Here is an 18,946-nt window from a genome sequence, read left to right on the forward strand (position 1 = left end):
AATACAGAAAATGGCAAGTGCTGGAGAGGATGTGGAGAAAGAGGCACACTTCTCCACTGTTGGTGGAAATGTTAAATGGTACAACTGCTGTGAAAGGCAGTTTGATGGTTCCTCAGGAAGTGTTGGGCACAGATGAGACAGGTTACATGCTCACTGCAGAGATATAGCAAAACTGTCTCTGTGGAAATAGGCACCCGATGTCCTGAAAAGACTAAAGTGTTGCAAAGCTGCTTGAATCTGGGGCAGAAGGAGGCCTTGGATAGTGTAACTTTTGACTCATCCCGGCACAGGGAAGCAGATGGTTCAGCCCCTGCTCCATGTTTCCTCCTTCCCCATTCTTTATTTACACTTTTGCTGCTTTCTTTACCTTCAGCTCTATAAAATAAACAGTGCTGAACCTCTTGGAGTCTTTGAGTCTCCATCAGAGCTCAGAATCTCATCTGGTCCCAGCTTTAACTATATCTTTGTCTCTTGTCTTTCTTTCTTAATTCCCAGTTGCCTCCCTTCAGTCCCAATACTGAGCCGTGCTGGTCATGGCAGGTGGCACCCGAACAGGGCCCGAATATGGAGGAACTCTAAGCCAAGATGAGGGAATGCTCCCATGGTGTGTGCACAATTTGGAACTAAGGTAAGGGGAAGTGCATAAAAGTATAGCCATATGTAATAATCATGGGACATTCTGGTTCAAAGAAATGGGAATTCTATGTGAGTATGTTAAAGACTATGCTTAAGGCTAGGGGAGGAAATGTTAGGAGAAGCCAGCTTAATACCTTTTTAGATTTTGTAAAAGAAACCTGTCCTTGGTTTCCCAAGGAAGGAACAGTCAATCCAGAGACCTGGGTTAAGGTGAGAAAATGGCTAAGAGACCATTCCAAAGCAGAAGGCCCAGATAAAATACCCATTTATACCTTTTCTATGTGGTCCTTAATTCACAAATGTATTGATTCTGGCCCACACGGTGGCTGGCTCCCAAAAACTGAGACAGCAGGGTCAAGTATTGAGGAAACTCTAAATGAAACTGTACAGAGTATGACAGTCTTGAATTATCCTCAAAGAGCTCTGCTCCCGTAGAACCTCCACCCTGTAGTTCTGAGAAACCGACCATGCATAAACCGTCAGATGGGGGGTGATGACATAAAATTACAGGAGAGAGCAAGGACAGAAATGTATAATTCTGACCCTGAGGAGGAGGAGAGCTATCTAAATTCAGCTTTGCAAGACATTTATTTGAGTACTGCTGCTAGTGGGGCCCCTTGTAGTAAGTAAGTGACCTTTGTCTAAAACCCCTTCCTCTGCATCACTTTCTTCCCTACAAAAATAAAAGCATTTTGGGGGCTCAAGCTGCAGGTGAAGATACCCCTGGTTTTCAGGTTTTCCTGTCCTGGAGAAACCAGACCCTAACACTTCTGTAGTTGCTCTTTCTCAAAGTATACAAAATGCCCATTTTGTTATATAACTTAGCTCAAAACACTTTTGTTGCCCTGCAAGAACTAGAAAAAATAGATATTAAATTAGAAGACAAGCTTAATGCTTTAGGGGCTGCAGTCATAGGTATTGGCAATGAGGTAGAAAGTTTAAAATTCAGACAAAAGTTGCTATGACATGCTAATTATCAGTACATATGCATGACATCAGTTCTGTATGATAAGTCATTATGGAGCTGACCTAAAGTTCAAAAGCATTTGCAGTGAGTTTGGAGCTACCGTAATATCAGTTTAAATTTAAAATAATTACATGAAAAAATTCTAAGCATGCAAAAGAGTCACGATGAAGTTGTTTCTGCTACGGTGACATGGAACATCTTGAGTGAATTACAAGGCTTTAATCCTCTAAATATTTTGAAATACTCAGCTTGGTATTTGATGGCTATAATCCTTTTGCTACTAATCCTGTTTCTTATCATTTCAGTTAGAATCCAGATCCTCCGAAACCAAATCCAAACCCTCCAATTAAACACCTTCGAGCTGCATTTAAAAAATAAAAATGGGGGAGAAGTTGGGAGTGGATGAGACAGAGGTCACATGCTCACTGCACAGATATAGGAAGGCTGTCTGTGTGGGAATAGGCACCTGATGCCTTGAAAAGACTAAAGTGTTGCAAAGCTGCTTGAGGCTGGGACAGAAGGAGGCCTTGGGAAAGGTGTAACTTTTGACTCACCCAGGCACAGGGAAGTAGATGATTCAGCCTGTGTTTCCTCCTTGGGTTCTTTAGTTACATTTTGCTACTTTCTTTACCTCACAGAGTATAAAATAAACAGTGCTGAATCTCTTGGGTTCTTTGAGTTTCTACAAGAGCCCTGAGTCCCACCTGGTCCCAGCTTTAACTATATCTTTGTCTCCTGTCTTTCTTTCTTGATTAGCTGTCACCTCTCTTCAGTCCTGACATGAGACATGGAGCCGAGCTGGTCGAGGCAAGGAAGCTAAGTATAGAACTTCCATATGATCCAGCAGTATCATCACTAGGTATGCACTCAGAGGACTTGAAGGCAAGGACACAAACAAGCATTTGCACACCAATGTTTATAGCAGCATTATTTACAGTTGCCAAGAGATGGAAACAGCCCAAATGTCCATCAACAGATGAGTGGCTAAACAAGCTGTGGTATATACATATGATGGAATATTATGCAGCTATAAGACAGAATAAAGTTATGAAGTATGTAACAACATGGATAGACCTTGAGGACATTATGCTGAGTGAGATTAACCAGAAACAAAAGGACAAATACTGTATGGTCTCACTAATAGGAGCTAACATTAATGAATGAACTTAGAGAATTTCAGTTAAGAACAGGAGATAGAAATAGGGTAGATATTGGGTAATTGGAGATGAAGGGATACAGATTGTGTGGCAGGACTGACTGTAAAAATCCAGAAATGGAAAGCACAATACTACCTAACTGAAATACAATAGTGTTAGTACACTGGATGAAGCTGACTGTGAGAATGATAGAGGGAGGAGGGTTGGGGGCACAAATGAAATCAGAAGGAAAGATAGATGATAAAGACTGAGATGGTATAATCTAGGAATGCCTAGAGTGTATAATGATAGACTAAATGTACAAATTAAAAAATGTTTTTGCAAGAGGAAGAACAAAGGAATGTCAATATTGCAGGATATTGAAAATAGATGCTAAGTTATATTTTAAAACTTATGTGTGAGACCAAAGCAAAAAATGTTTATTTGGTACAAAATTTATTTTTTGACTAGTGCATTTCCTAATATAACTTATGTGGAAAGTTTAATTGAACATCATAAGTACATGGAACCTTGAGTAGGGCAAGAGATTTTGTAGGTTTGTCCGGAGTGATGCCCTGATAAACCATAGTTATTTGAACAGTGAATAAAAAACTATTTGCAAAGTCCCCTTGGGGAAATGGTGAGAAACAGGGAAAGTTCAAATTCCCCATGTGGAGAATTCCTGATATTCTCACAAGCAGTGGGGACACCAAAGTAATAGGCTGAGACCTCAATCTTGGGGTTTGTTCATATGAAATTTATCCTCACAAAGGATAGGCTAAGCCTGCTTAAAATTAGGCCTAAGAGTCACCCCTAGAGAACCTCTTTTGTTGCTCAGATGTGGACTCTCTCTCTCAGCCAACACGATAAGCAAATTCACTGCCCTCCCCCTCTCTACGTGGTACATGATTCCCAGGGGTGTAAACTTTCCTGACAACATGGGACAGAAATCCTAGAATAAACTGGGACTCAGCATCAAGGGACTGAGAAAACCTTCTTGAACAAAAGGGGGAAGAGAGAAATGAGACAAAATAAAGTGTCATGGCTGAGTGATTTCAAACTGAGTCAGGAGGTTATCCTGGAGGTTATTCTTTTGCATTATATAGATACCACCTTTTTAGTTAAGGAATATTGGAGAGGCTGGAAGGGAATGCCTGAAAATGTAGAGCTGTGTTCCAGTAGCCATGTTTCTTGATGATGATTGTATAATGGTATAGCTTTCACAATGTGACTGTGTGATTGTGAAAACCTTGTGTCTGATGCTCCTTTTATCTATGGTATGGACAGATGAGCAAAATATATGGATTAAAAATAAATAAATAAGAGAGGGAACAAATGTTAAAATAAATTTAGTAGATTGAAATGCTAGTGATCAGTGAAAGAGAGTGGTAAGTGGTATAGAAAAAAAACGGGAAACAAAGGCTAGAATATATTGGTTGGATGGACATACTAGGAGTCAATGAGAGGGAGGGGTAAGGGGTATGGTACGTATGTGTTTTTTTCTTTTTATTTCTTTTTCTGAATAGATGCAAATGTTCTAAGAAATGATAATGGTGATGAATATACAACTATGTGATGATATTGTGAGTTACTGATTATACACCAAGAATGGAATGATCATATGGCAAGAATGTTCATGTTTGTAACTTATGTTTAAAAAAAAATTTAAAAATCAAAAAAAGAATGTTCTTGTTGTGTTGATTGGTTTTATTAATCAAATTTTTTAATTAAAAAACAAAAAAAGGAGAAGGCAAGGCTACTTATAATTATGCGTAAGAGTCACCCCCAGAGAACCTTTTTTGTTGCTCAGATGTGACCTTTCTTTCTAAACCAACTGGGCAGGTGAAGTCACTGCCCTCCCCCTCTACATGAGACATGACTCCCAGGTGTCTACATCTCCCTGGCAACATGAGACATGACTCCCTGGGACCCAGCATCATGGGATTGAAAAAGCCTTCTTAACCAAAAGGGGGAAGAGAGAAATGAGACAAAATAAAGATTCAGCAGCTGAGCGATTTCAAATAGAGTCAAGAGGTTATTCTTATGTGTTATATAAATATCCCCTTTTAGTTTTTAGTGTATTAGAATAGCTAGAAGGAAATACCTGAAACTGTTGAACTATTCCAGTAGCCTTGATTCTTTAAGATGATTGTAATTTAAATATATCATCCCACTGTCTTCTAGCTTCCATGGTTTCTGCTGAGAAATCTACACATAGTCTTATTGGGTTTCCCTTGTATGTGATGGATTGTTTTTCTCTTGCTGCTTTCAACATCCTCTCTTTCTTTTTGACCTCTGACATTCTAACTAGTAAGTGTCTTGGAGAACGCCTATTTGGGTCTAATCTCTTTGGGGTGCGCTGCACTTCTTGGATCTGTAATTTTAGGTCTTTCATAAGAGTTGGGAAATTTTCAGTGATAATTTCTTCCATTAGTTTTTCTCCTCCTTTTCCCTTCTCTTCTCCTTCTGGGACACCCACAACATGTATATTTGTGCGGTTCATATTGTCCTTGAGTTCCCTGATACCCTGTTCAATTTTTTCCATTTTTTTCCCGATAGTTTCTGTTTCTTTTTGGAATTCAGATGTTCCATCCTCCAAATCACTAATTCTATCTTCTGTCTCTTTAAATCTATCATTGTAGGTATCCATTGTTTTTTCCATCTTTTCTACTTTATCCTTCACTTCCATAAGTTCTGTGATTTGTTTTTTCAGTTTTTCTATTTCTTCTTTATGTTCAGCCCATGTCCTCTTCATGTCCTCCCTCAATTTATCGATTTCATTTTTGAAGAGGTTTTCCATTTCTGTTCGTATATTCAGCATTAGTTTTCTCAGCTCTTGTATCTCATTTGAACTATTGGTTTGTTCCTTTGACTGGGCCATATTCTCAATCTTCTGAGTGTGGACAGTTATCTTCTGCTGCTGGCGTCTGGGCATTTAGTCAAATTTCCCTGGGTGTCGGACCCAACAAGGTTGTAAGATTTTTCTGTGAAATCTCTGGGTTCTGTTTTTCTTATCCTGCCCAGTAGGTGGCGCTCGTGGCACACCTTTGTCTGCGGGTCCCACCAGTAAAAGGTGCTGTGGGTCCTTTAACTTTGGAAAACTCTCGCCGTCCGGGAGGTTCGCTAGCTGAAGCGGCTTGAAAGAGTGCCAGCTGGCCCGGGGTCCGAACGCGGGGAGGGTCGCTGGCCACCGCAGCCCAGGAAAGCGCCCGTCCAAATTTCCTAGTTGGCCCGGGGCGCCAAGCGTGGCGGGAGGGCGCCAGCCGCAGCGGCCCGCCCGGGAGAGTGCACGTTCCCAGGGAGTCACGGGTTTGGAAGGGCCCCCCCCATCACCGTTCTCTGCAGCCTGGGAATTTCCGATCCAATTCTCTCAGTTGGTCCGGGGGGCCGCGCATGGTGTGGGCGCCAGCCGCCGCAGTTTGAGGGGACCGCCTGTCCAATTCTCCCAGCCGGCCCGGGACGGGGGAAGGGAGTGACTCCGGCCGCTTGCCGCCCCGCTCAGTGAAGCCCGCACCCTTCGGCGATCTCACCAGAGCGGGTTCTCTCAGCCAGCCAGCCGTTCCAGGATGGGGTACGCTGTCTTTTTTATCTCTGTCGTGGCTTTGGGAGCTGTTCTGTATCGTTTCTACTCCCCTAGTAGCTGTCCTGGAGGAGATATAACTATGAAGCTTTTACAGTGTGTGTGATTGCGAAAACATTGTCGCCGATGTTCTTTATCAAGGGTATGGACAGATAAGTAAAAAAAAAAAATAAGGACAAAAATAAATAAATAAATAATGGGGGGGATAAGGGGTAAAAAAATTGGGTAGATTGCATTACTAGTATTGGCCATTGAGAGGGAGGGGTAGGGAGTATGGGATATATGGGATTTTTCTTTTTCTTTCTTCTTCTGAATGATACACATGTTCTAAAAACAATCGTGATGAGGAATGCAAAACTATGAGATGATACTGATTGCATACTTTGGATTGACTGTATGGTATGTGAAGATATCTCATAGTCAAAAAAAAAAAAAAAAGAAGAAAAAGAATGGGGTTAGAACCTCACTAAATTGACTTCACTCTGGAGTAGGAGAAGATTTCATAACCTTGGTATACGACTTTCCCAAAGTTGAAAAATACAGGAGATATAATCGTTGTGCCTTGGGAGATCATGTAACATTTTAGCTTTAAACAAGTTTTTCAATTTCTGTGCCTAAATTTCATTTGTCCATTATGTTTAGTTAAATATGACTTTTTTTTTCCTGGTAAGCTCTGTTGCATTACAGATGTTTTCGAATAGACATGCTATACAATTTTATACTGTAAAACATTTCAAACTGTTCTAACTCTCTCCAATATAGTTGTAAGGCTTTTCTCTTTCCTCATCAAACATGGATACACAAACTGACATTAAGAGACTTTTGTCCAAATGTCGTTTGTTTCCATAGTTTATTCACTTATATAATTGACGTTGGGGGTATGTTAATTATAAATGCTCCAGTTGCTTAAGATGAGTCAACCTGCATAGTCCCTTCTGAGCAAAGGATCTTGTTAGGGAAGTCACCCAAATCTCACCTACCTCCACTCCTTCTCTGGGGAAATCACCAACACAGCCAAGTGAGTGGCCTTTGGCCTTGCACTACCTTCACCTTTTATATTGTGTGCCATTTCAAAACCGGGGGTAGATGCTAAATCTAATGAAAATGCCCAGCCAGAACTTAAACCCAGAAACCTGGAACAAGCAGCTCCAGATGCTTAGCAGAACAGCAATTCTCAGTGGCAGGGCCTCCCACAAGGTGGATAAAAACCGAACTCAACAATATGGATCTGTCGCTCCTCTCTGACATGAAGTGGGGCAATATGAGCTGCTCGTTTTGACCCAGAGTGATTTTGACCATGCAGGGAAACTACCCATGATGGGACTTCTTCCCTGCTCTTTTGGACTCTGTGCTGTATAAGTAACAAAGACAGTGTTTGCTTTTGTGGGCCCTTTATACTGAGCATGTAGTAAAGAGATATCATTCGCTGAAATTTTCTGCTTTGTCCTGAATCTGTGTTCTCGTGATGCACCATTGCAGCAACTCACTCCACAGATCTGAGTTCAGGGTAGATACTAAGTGACACTGGGAGTCTGGGCAGAATGATGCTGAGTGCCCTGGAAAAATTAATCTTCAAATATGGTTCATCTACCTGGACAAAAGCATTGCTTGTTGATTAGAGGAGAATATAGGAGGCCAGGAGACCTAGAAACAATGATTCAGGTCTCCTGGCCCAAACCAAACCAATGTAGGTTTCCCTAGGTGATATTGGGACAGGGCTCAAGGTGACCCTTGAAATTTGCTTCAAAATTTAATCTTTACAGTCCCTCATTGTTAACAGCATTTTCTATTTCTTTTTCTTCTTCTTCTAAGTGACAAGATCTGTGTGATAACTCCTTTCTTCTCTTTACATATTTGGTGTTGGCAGTGTAATTAAAGGCTTCCTGTTTGGCTTTTAAATGAAAGTACTTAATTGTGTGTATTTAACTAAGACTTCTTTAGATCATAGTCTCTGTTGTGGAGTATAGTGGCAAACATGCCACATATACTGGCTTGTGTCTACTCAGCTATCTGTTTACAAGCATTATTTTCCTCACTTAATAAGTACCTGTTGGGAGGAACCATATCATTTCATCCATCCATCCACCTATCCATTCGTTTATCAAACATTTGCATATTTATATATTCTAGGCACTGTAATAGTCATAAGTGAGCAAGAGATGGTCTCTTCCTTCAGGGAGCTCGTGCTCCAATTGCAACTTAATCCATGATTGCACATAAGAATCACCTGGGGGACTTAAACAAATAAAATCACCTGGGCCCCACCTACAAGGAGTCTGTTTTAATTGTGCTAAGGTGATACCTGGACATTGTATTCGTACTTTAGATTGACAACCACTGATTTAGGCAGACAAGCTTATGTTATGTTAAATCCTTTATTAAAGAAGCAGCAGAATATATATTTTGGAACATAAAAGAAAATACAGTGATATACTTTTTTTTTTACTCCTCCAAATACCTAGCACAGGATCTTGAATATAGTAGATTAAGAAATTTCTTTAATCAATGAATTTATTATCAATAATCTCAATCACCTTCAATATCCCTGGATAATATTCTATATTATGACAATTCTTTCCATTATTAATTGACTTGTTCTAACTAAAAAAGAGTTTTCAGGTCAGACATAACTTAGGTTTTTGTTTTTGTTTTTTAAAGAATTAATACATTTTGTTGTTGTTATTTTTAGTTTTAACTCTTCGATTCTTGATTTATTTGATAAAATGTAATCTTTTTATGGTTAAAATTTTTCGTACGGCAATTTAAATACATTTAGTATTTGTGTAATTGTATTTCTTGACTAGGAAAAGCTGTTTTTTTAAAGCAGTTTTATTGAGATATAGTCACACACCAGACAATCCACCCCAAGTATCCAATCTGTGGTTTGAAGTATATTCACAGAGTTGTGTATTCATCACCACAATCAATTTTAGCACATTTTCAATGCTCCAGAAAGAAAAAAGTCTATAGACCTTATAACCCCTTATTATTGACACTCAACATTGATGTGGTACCTTTGTTATAACTGATAAAAGAATATTATAATATCACTATTAACTATAGTCTATAGTTCGCATTAGTTGTATTTTTTCCCATATACTACCTGATCGGTTATTTTTACTAATGCCTTCTACTTTAGTTTAGCATTTTAATAAATCAGTTATAATGCATATAAATTATCTACATTATAATGTACTTCATGTATTTACAACTTAATTGCAATTCCCATAAAGTGACTATGAAATTGTTAGACGATGAACTCCTGACCTAGAGAGAACATTAAATGGGTCACACAGACAGTGTCATGCCATTGTATTTAGTTCCATGAGGAATTCATTTCTGCTTAGACACCCAACCTGGAAATTATTCTTCCCAGCCAAGTTCAGATGAGGTAAAATCCTCCACTCTTCACAGCACACATAGGAAAAGTGAACATATAGTGGTAGACCGCTGAAGGCAAACACAGATCAGAATGCCCAGCTGTAGACACATTGAGAGAAGCCAGATTTAGTGGAAAGAGCAATTAATGGCAGAAACTTTGTGGTTTATTGGAGATAACTAACTTCCTTAAGAATACTATTTGTAAGACATCATTCTTACATGAACTTTGAGCGTTTTTATTGCAAAAGTGTGAAGATCAGCATATATGCAACGGTACAGGAAAATGACATCTCAGTGTGGTTCACAATTCCTAGGCTCCCTTGCAGCTAGGCATGTCCAGACTAACTTCTGGCCAAGAGGATGTGTGTGGAATATATGTGTGTAATTCTTAGCTTGTATCCTTGAAAGGAATGGGTGTTCCTTCTTCTTTCTTGCTTCCTTCCCCCTGGCTGGAATGTGGATATAGTAGCTGACTACTTTGGAAGAAAAGTTAAAAGGAGATTAAGACCTTGCTGACTTCATAGAGCAGAGGTGCTGTCATGGTCAGGTTCATGTGTCAACTTGGCCACGTGGTGGTACCTGTTTGTCTGGTTGGGCAAGTGCTGGCCTGTCTTTTGCTATGAGGATATTTCATAGAATTAAATCCTGATTACATCAGCTACATCCATAGGTGATTCCATTTGTAATCAGCCAAGGGGAGTGTCTTCTTTAATGAGTGATGCTTAATCTAATCACTGGATGCCTTTTAAGGAGGATTCAGAAGAGACAGGCTCTCTTCCTGCTTTGGCCAGCGAGCTTCTCCTGTGGAGTTTGTCCAGACCCTCCATTGGAATCGTCATCTTCACAGCCTGCCCCACAGATTTTGGACTCTACATTCCCACGGTTATGTGAGACACTTTTATAAATTTTATATTTACGACTATTTCCTGTTGATTCTGTTTCTCTAGAAAGCCCTAACTAATACAGGTGCCACACTTGGTCAGACTTTTATGTTAGAAAGATATAAACTTCTATCATGTTTAAGACACTGCTACTCTATATCTCTGTCATACAGAGCCTTCACCATATCATAATATATTATCCCTTCATCTTCTAGGTCAGCCATGTCGACTTAAAAACAGTTCCCTGAGTTTGTAATGTGGTTTTAGGCCTTCTATCTTTACTGCTGCTGTTTCCTCTGTATCTGAAAGGGATTTTCTCCACTGGTTGGATAAAATGTTTTCAAGGCTTGGATGAACTATTACTTTCTCTGGGAAGTCTTCCATGATTTTCCCATGTAGAGGTGATAATCTTTTTTGTTGCCCCCACTAACCCTATACACAATCATAGCAATGACATGTATACACTTTATTGCATACCTATTCTATGCCATGTACTGTAAATTTTATTTTATATAAAATGTCTCATTTAATCTCACAGAGATTTTAAGAGAGGAGGATACATTGAATTTATTTTATAAATAAGAAAATTCAAGTTTGGAGAGGGAGGTTAGGTAAGTGCCCCAGTTCATAAGTTTAGAGTAAAGAGTACAGCTGGGATTCAACGTAGATTAACTTGGTTCCAGTGATATGTTCTGGTCACAATGCCTTCACTATAGCCTCTTTCAGCTGGCATCACATTTATTGCTTTACATATCTATCTTGTCCATTTGCACCCGGATTCCTCACTTCCAGCATATTATGGGACCTGAGTAATACAAGTTCAGTAACTGAGCCATCACTGAATTTTCCTCAACTTCCAAAGCCATTGTATAACTCTAGGAATAGCACCACACTGCAGATGTAGGGCTAAGGACAAGTGTCATACTTCACAGACTGATTTCTCTTCAGATCATTTAACTGTAATTGATCTGATCCTCCTCTAAGCTAGGCAGTTACTGTAAGACAAAATACTTGTTAGACGATCTGGAGAAAGTGGGTCACAGCTTAGAGCCCAAATTGAAGCCTGGAGAAAGATTGCAGAATGGCTGAGCATTAGGGCTATAGAGGCAGAAGATGGTTTTGGGGTCTCAGCTCCGACTCTTCACCAACCCTGTGACTGAGCAAGTCACCCAACTTTCTGATCACCAGTTTCCTATCTACAAAAAGAGGATAATAATACCTAGGAGGTTTGTTGTAAAAATACAACAAACAAATATAAAGCATGTAAGACAGAATGTGATACACATTAGTTATCTAATAAAGGTTATTGTAATCTCTTCAAAAACAAAGTGCATGCTATTATTATTTTTCTCATGACAAAAAGACATTCTTTTACTTCTTAGCAGTTGTCTTAGTGGTCCATTTAGCAGTTTCCTTTAGTCTCAACCCTTCCAGAACCTGATTTATACATCATTCTACCTGGTAAATCAGGTGGACAGGCCTTGGATGCCCATAAAGTGAAGGGATGGGGAGGGTATTGTGTGTCCTGGCCCAGAGGGTAGGAGAAGCCTAGAGGAGATTCTGGGTCTCTTTGAGCTAGCTCTTCTGATAGAGGAAACAATAGTCCATTGCTCCCTAGACTGATAGACTCAGAGGCAGATAAATAGAGGGAGGCCTTTAGAAAAAAGTTGCATTTGAGGCAAGTTGTTTTCTTACAAAATTAGTCACTTTGGCTTTTTTTTGGATATCCTAATTTTAAATTTTCTGTCTTTGCCATATTCTCTCCTGCTCATAGATATTTCTATGATAGGTAAAATATTACTTTCATTTTTGGTCACTAATCATGGATTATTCACTTTTTCAATTTATGTTAGTTATAAAATGTCACATAAACTTGGCATTTTAATCTGATCCTGCCCCAGCTCTTGAGCCTCTCTAGCCTTTGACTTCAGCTACAGAAATAATGAACCACGTATACCGTCTCCCCTTCTCCAACGTTGTTTTACATTTCCCTGCCTTTGGTGTGTTCTATCTATTTGCAATTTTCTCTGCAATCTCCTTCTGCTCTCCCCATCCTTCATTTCCATAGAACAAAGTTTTATTCTCTATGTGTTCATTTTTGGGGGGAGTCATTTTTATTTCCATATACTTTATAGTCAAGAAAATTTACCCATTTTTATTTTATATATAATTCATTTTTCAAACTTTATCTAGTTTCTTTCCTGAAGTCTATCTCTTCCACACAAAGGCACATAGACATAGTCCTTTCTTTTGTACCGATAGCAAATATGACTTATTTTCCACTGTTTTATCATTATCTATCTCTGAGTGTATCTCTCCCAACAGACTTTGACATCCCTGTGAGAAGAAACTGGGTTTCTCCTTCTACTTTCCTCCAATGTCAACAGCATAGTAAACCCTCAGTAAAGTTGGCAGACTGAAAAAGAAATACCCTTTCTAGCTGACCTTCCGTTTAGTCTAAAGCGAGATGAAAGATTAAAATGAGAGTTACTGCTATGGACTTCCCCGATTGCAGACGTGAATGTAGTAGCACCAGGCTGATGTCCCAGACAGTGAGATAAGAAAGGGAATGCAAGTTCCTTGAATGCAAGTTCTGTTCTTAGAAACAGAAATAAAGAAAGAAAGAAACACATCCATACGTACATATATAGAATTTCGGACACTTGGGATTGAAAGAAATAAATTAACCACCTGCATTAGTTTCAGATTTTCAGGTCTCTACACAATTTGAAAAGGGTGTGGTAATTAAGCAATAGTGGAAGTTCCACACACTGACTATAAACTAAGTATTTTGAGGTTTGCACAAGTTCTGAATATGGTCCAAGCCTTTTCGGTAAGCTTCTATTACATTTCTCAAGAGTGGAATGTCTGTTTTTAAAAAGGAAACACTTAACAGGAAAGAACAAATTTATGAAAGGATAGAGAAAAAAATTTTTTATGACTTTTGGCAAGTACAGTTTTATTCAAAATTGATCTGAAATGCTTAATAGTACGTAGAGGTCTTATTTCCCCTGCTCTTATCCCATTGTTAGGTATAGATTCAGTTTTTATTACAGTGTAATTTTTTTCCTATGGACTGTTTATTCTTATCCATATCCAGATGGATTTAAAGAAGGTAATGGCAGAGTGGTTTAACTGACTTCAGGGAAATTAGTACCTAAGAGTGAAGTGCTATTTTAATGATTGGGTTATAAAATTTGCATCTGGGGTGAGTATTTTGGCACCAGTAGAGAGGAGAATGAAGGAAAGTGCTGAGAACTGGCAGGTATAAAATCCAGAGAGCATTTTCCCTAGCTCATGGCCTGTCTTGTGCCTTGAAAAACTTTACTTGAAACACAAACTCAAGCATATGCATGTCAACTGAAAGGTGACTGTGTGAACATAAAACGACTCACTATGTTGAATGACCGTATTTTACATAAAGGAATTATATGGCCCTGGTTTAGGTTCTTTTGAGCCTTAATTTCCTCCTCTTACTGAATTTATGCCAGATGTTTCTTTTTTGTCTTCAAAACAACCTTATAAACAAAGCCTAATTTAGCTCATTTAATAAAGGAGGAAATAAGATACAAAGAGGCTAAATAATACACCCAAAATCATGACAAGTAAGCGGCTAAGCCAGGATTCCAACCAGGTAGGACCAACTCGGCAGCTGTCTCGTTCCGTGGCACGTGACAGCCTCAAGGCCGCTGCCAATCTCCTGTGCTGTGGTGGAGACTGAACGTGTGAGCATGCCATTCATAAGGCTGGATGGCGGTAGGCATTTTTCAAATGTTAGTTCCCCTACTCTTCACTTCAAGTACCAAAACCCTGCCCATATCAAAATTATTTTCATCTCTAAGACATGCTAGTGCGTGTGTATATGTGTGCCTGCGCGTCAGTAGGAGGGTTTTTTTTGTTTGGATGGTTTTTTGTTTTTTAATAAAATGCACATGTAGGTGGCAGTACTACAAGGATTAATCATGGAAAGAATACTGAGCTCTGGATCATTTGATTTTCATTTATCTAAGAAGCAGCAATCAGTGGGTTCTATTTTTTCTTGGACTTTAGATGTAGATAAAACGAAGAGGCCTAAAGATCGGGGGCTTAGAGGAAGATTGAGGAAGAGTCATATTTAAGATGGAAACAGTTGCACTATATCCAGAATAAAGCAGGGAAAGCCAGAAGTTATTTAGTGAGGTAGAAAGGAGGGCAAAAAGTGGCTAATGTGAGAATTCTCTCCATTGAGGAGTGCGGAGTAAGATGCATTGCGGGAGAAGGGCTCAATAGGCTGGCGTGAGATTAATGATCCATCTTGAGGGCTGTGTACTTCCAGCCCACAGTTTAATAATGCAGAAAGACTTTTGAGTGGAAGAAAGGACGGTCTTCTACGGAACTGGTAATTAATGCAGGATTCCTCAGGATCACTGTGATGACTTAGATCTAATAAAGATGTTGTGTATCTAATCTCTGAAGGATTTTAGCCGTTATCTATCCAACGGTCTGGCTCTCATAATTTGGAGATTGTGTGTAGTCGACTGATATTCACTTGGAAGAGAAGTTTGAATTATAGATTCAAACTGAAAAGAAAAGGAATAATCAATAGTCAAAAAAAAAAAGCAGATAAGGAGTCTTGAGTTTAGGTTGTTAAGTAGCTAGATAAAATTGCAAATGTACGCCAGGTATTTTCACTGGGGAGGGTATATCAGAGTGAATTGGTGGCTCAGACTTCCTGGAGAAGCTGTCAAAAAAGATTCTGTCTCCCTCTTTGCTTCTTGCTTCTATTTCCACTTTCCCAAATGGAAAAAAAAATATCTCATGAGCCGACAGAGGTGGCCCGAGTGATGGCTGAGGCTTCACGGTTCCTGCACCACAAACTGCTGAGCACATTTACCCACTTGTTTCGGCCTCAGGTCCGAGTTTGCCAATGGTTTTTCAAGCCTACTCATCTTGTAAGGAGAAGTTTGGTTTAACAGTTCCTACAACAGACTTGCCCACATTGTACCACCACCACACACACACACACACACACACACACACACACACACACACACACACACACACACACACACACACACACACACACACAATCCCTAATTAACAAAACAAAGCAAAAGCCTAAATCAGACCGTTGCTTTATCTCCAGGAAATTAACCATTACAGAGGCAAAACCCATGAAATAATGAGTGTTTGAGTGACTGTCATTGTGAGGCTATTAGGACTTTTTAGTATGGTTTAGGCATGCTATTCAATTGTAAAAGAAGATACTAGGTCCAGGTATTTAGTGTTGGGGACCTAATTATGCATTACACTATATCGTGGGCCTTGCACATGCCTAAGGCTGGAGTGAGTGACACATGCCACTGACTCCCTATCTCGGTTCCCTGTGATGTCTTGTCTGAGGAGCCCCCCTCAGTCTCTCTCCCAGTCCTTAGCATCACCTTCATGGGTCCCTGGGTGTGGGAAGAAATTAGTTGTATAATTTTGCCCCCGATATTTTCTTTTTTTTTTTTTGCCCCCAACTTTTTAATATGAGTAATTTCAAACATACAGAAAAGTTGAAAGAAATATAAAGGAAACTCCCATGTACTCACCTCTTAGATTCAACGCCTAAAAATTTGTTACATTTTGTTTTATCATAAATCCATCCTTCTATTCATCCATCGATCCATCCTACTGTTTGGGGGTGCATTTCAAAGTAAGGAACAGGCATCACTACACTTTCCTCCCCAAACACTTCAACAGCCATATCATTAGCCAAAGTTCAATATTTGTTTATCATTTTCTTTTTCTTTTTTTTGAGGTAAAATTTAAACACAATGAAATTCACAAGTCGTAAATGTATCTTTCAACAGGTTTTGACAAATGCATAGACTTGTATAGTGCAAACCCCTATCAAGATACAGAATATTTCCCTTGCCTAAGAAGGTTCCTTCACTATCCTTCAAGTCAATTCCCACTTTATCCCCCAACTCCAATCCCAAGTTGGTTCATGCACCACAAGCTACTCTACACATTTACTTTCTGTGACTGTTTATGTTTTAGAGTTTCATATAACTGGAATTATAGAGTTTGTACTCTTTGTGCGTGGCTTTTTTCTGCAAAGCTTATCTTTTGAATATCTATGTATGTTGTTGCACGTATCAGTAGTCCACTCCTTTTCATTGTTGAGTAGTATTCCATTGCCGTTTTTCAAGAAGCCTTTGTTCCTTTTAGAGGAAAGAAGTATTTGGAAATTAAGATCTGGGTGATAGATGTGCTTACTTATTGCTACTAAAGTATTGCTCCTTTCATTCTTTCTCAGTGAATAGAGCTAGAAAAAAATATATATGTAGATATATGTTTATATTTATATTCATTTCCTTATCTATTTATATTTTGAAAAATAGGAGTTCACATTGCTACTCTAATACAACACTGTAAAGTATGTTCTAGCTTTTTTCTTTTCTGCATTTGTACTTTTCTTTCCCGACATTAAGAAACAATAGTGTCATTATCCTCAACATATTTACTTATTTTCTCAAATCCCTCTGAATATAGCCAATCTCCTGACTTTCCTGACCCACCCACCATTTGGACACCCTCTTTGCATGGGGCCCTGACCCATTCGGACACATTCCTTTATGGGCTTCACCCTCTGCCAAGTGACTTTCTTGTACTGTGAAACCATAATGTTTGCCCTGGCCATTGCTGGGCTGTCATCAAGAGAGGAAGGAAAGAGGGAAGGATGGAAGGAAAGAAAGAATGTATGAATAAAGGAAGGAAGGAAGGAAGATGTTCTAGTTTGCTAGCTGCTGGAATACAATATACCAGAAACAGAATGGCTTTTAATAAGAGAAATTTAATAAGTTGCTCGTTTACAGTTCTAAGGCTAGAAAATGTCCAGTCAAATGCATCCAGGGAAAGATACCTTGGTTCAAGAAGGTTGAGGAAGTTCAGGGTTTGTCTCTCAAGTGAGAAGGCACATGATGAACACAGTCAGAGCTTCTCTCTAAGCTGGAAGGGCACATGGTGAACACGGCGTCATCTGCTAGCTTTCTCTCCTGGTTTCCGGTTTCATGAAGGTCCCCGGGAGGCGTTTTCCTTCTTCATCTCCAAAGGTCACTGGTTGGTGGACTCTCTGCTTCATGGTGCTGCAGCATTCTCTGCTCTGTCCGAATCTCTTTCATTCTCCAAAATGTTCCCTCTTTTATAGGACTTCAGAAGCTAATCAAGACCCACCCAAACGGGTGGAGACACATTTCCCCCAATCCAACTTAACAACCACTCTTGATTGGGTTACATCTCCAGGAAGATGATCTAATTACAGATTCAAATTTACAGTAGTGAATAGGGATTTTTCTGCCTTTACAAAATGGGATTTAGATTAAAACATGGCTTTTCTAGGGGACATACACCCTTTCAGACCAACACAGAAGATAAAGAAAAATTTTCAATACTACTAATATTTTTAAAAACAACATTTGCATAGTCATTCCCTTTTTTGAAACTCCAAACTATGTAGCCACTACAGGGAAACATGAGTGGGGTGTGAGAGAAATATGACATATATTATTAAACCAGTTATACTACCAGTTACACTTCCAACTTGCTTATTAACAAAAACTTGGGACTTAAAAGAAAGCAGGCAGCCAACCTATGAGATAATTTGATATATTTGAATTATTTCTTCTAATAAAATATTTTAAACCCTACATATTAATGTGCTAATATTATTTAAAGGAAAATATTTAAAAGTTAATTTATCTTCCAGTTATTTTCCTCGTATCTCAATGACAAAATATAGAGGGTTAAGGAAAGCTAAATATTTTAATAAAAATAATGATGGTATAATATTTATTGGGTACTCATAATGTGCTAAACGTCATTAGTTAACTCACTTAATGATTGCAACTATTCCAAGAAACAAGGCAAATTTTATCCCCATTTTTAGAGATTAAGAAATCAGGGGCTTGGTGTCATAGTTATACTATGTGTATTTCTACTGAAGTTTTACTGGCTCTAATGATAGGTTCCTTTGCTTCTTCAAACAGTACTAAATTTCACGGTACATGACAGCATAAACTGCTCTCTTCATAAAACTTTTATGAAATCTTCTAAGACTGAGTGGCTAATATTTCCGCTTCTTTGAAACCTCCTGAACCTCAGGTAAGTATTACCCAATATATGTAGAGAAGAAGAAGTGTCAAAGGAATTTAAGCAATCAATTAAATTTGAATAGTCAGCTGCTAAATAATTGGGAACTTAAAGTTTTAAATTTCAAAATATCAGGGCAAGATGAGACAATAGAAAGACTTGAATAAGGCAGAGGGGTTATGTTAACAACTCTTTGTAAAAGTTTGCATGGGATCAAAAATTTTAAAAATATCCACAGAACTGGGCTAAT

General features: G+C 38.9%; 1 long non-coding RNA gene across 3 annotated transcripts in view; it reads left to right on the plus strand.

Moving 5' to 3' along the window:
- The first annotated feature begins 289 nt into the window (after positions 1–289).
- LOC143668096 (uncharacterized) overlaps positions 290–18,946 on the plus strand; it is a 61,887-nt gene continuing 43,230 nt past the window's right edge. For 2 of the 3 annotated variants that reach the window (XR_013168294.1, XR_013168297.1), the window contains exons 1-4: positions 290–628; positions 2,360–2,462; positions 10,451–10,587; positions 18,594–18,708. This is a non-coding gene — a long non-coding RNA (uncharacterized LOC143668096). The remainder of the gene's footprint in view (positions 629–2,359; positions 2,463–10,450; positions 10,588–18,593; positions 18,709–18,946) is intronic. The other variant, XR_013168295.1, reaches the window with a different exon arrangement.

This window comes from Tamandua tetradactyla, chromosome 24 (genome assembly GCF_023851605.1).
Source record: "Tamandua tetradactyla isolate mTamTet1 chromosome 24, mTamTet1.pri, whole genome shotgun sequence".
Classification (NCBI taxonomy): domain Eukaryota; kingdom Metazoa; phylum Chordata; class Mammalia; order Pilosa; family Myrmecophagidae; genus Tamandua; species Tamandua tetradactyla.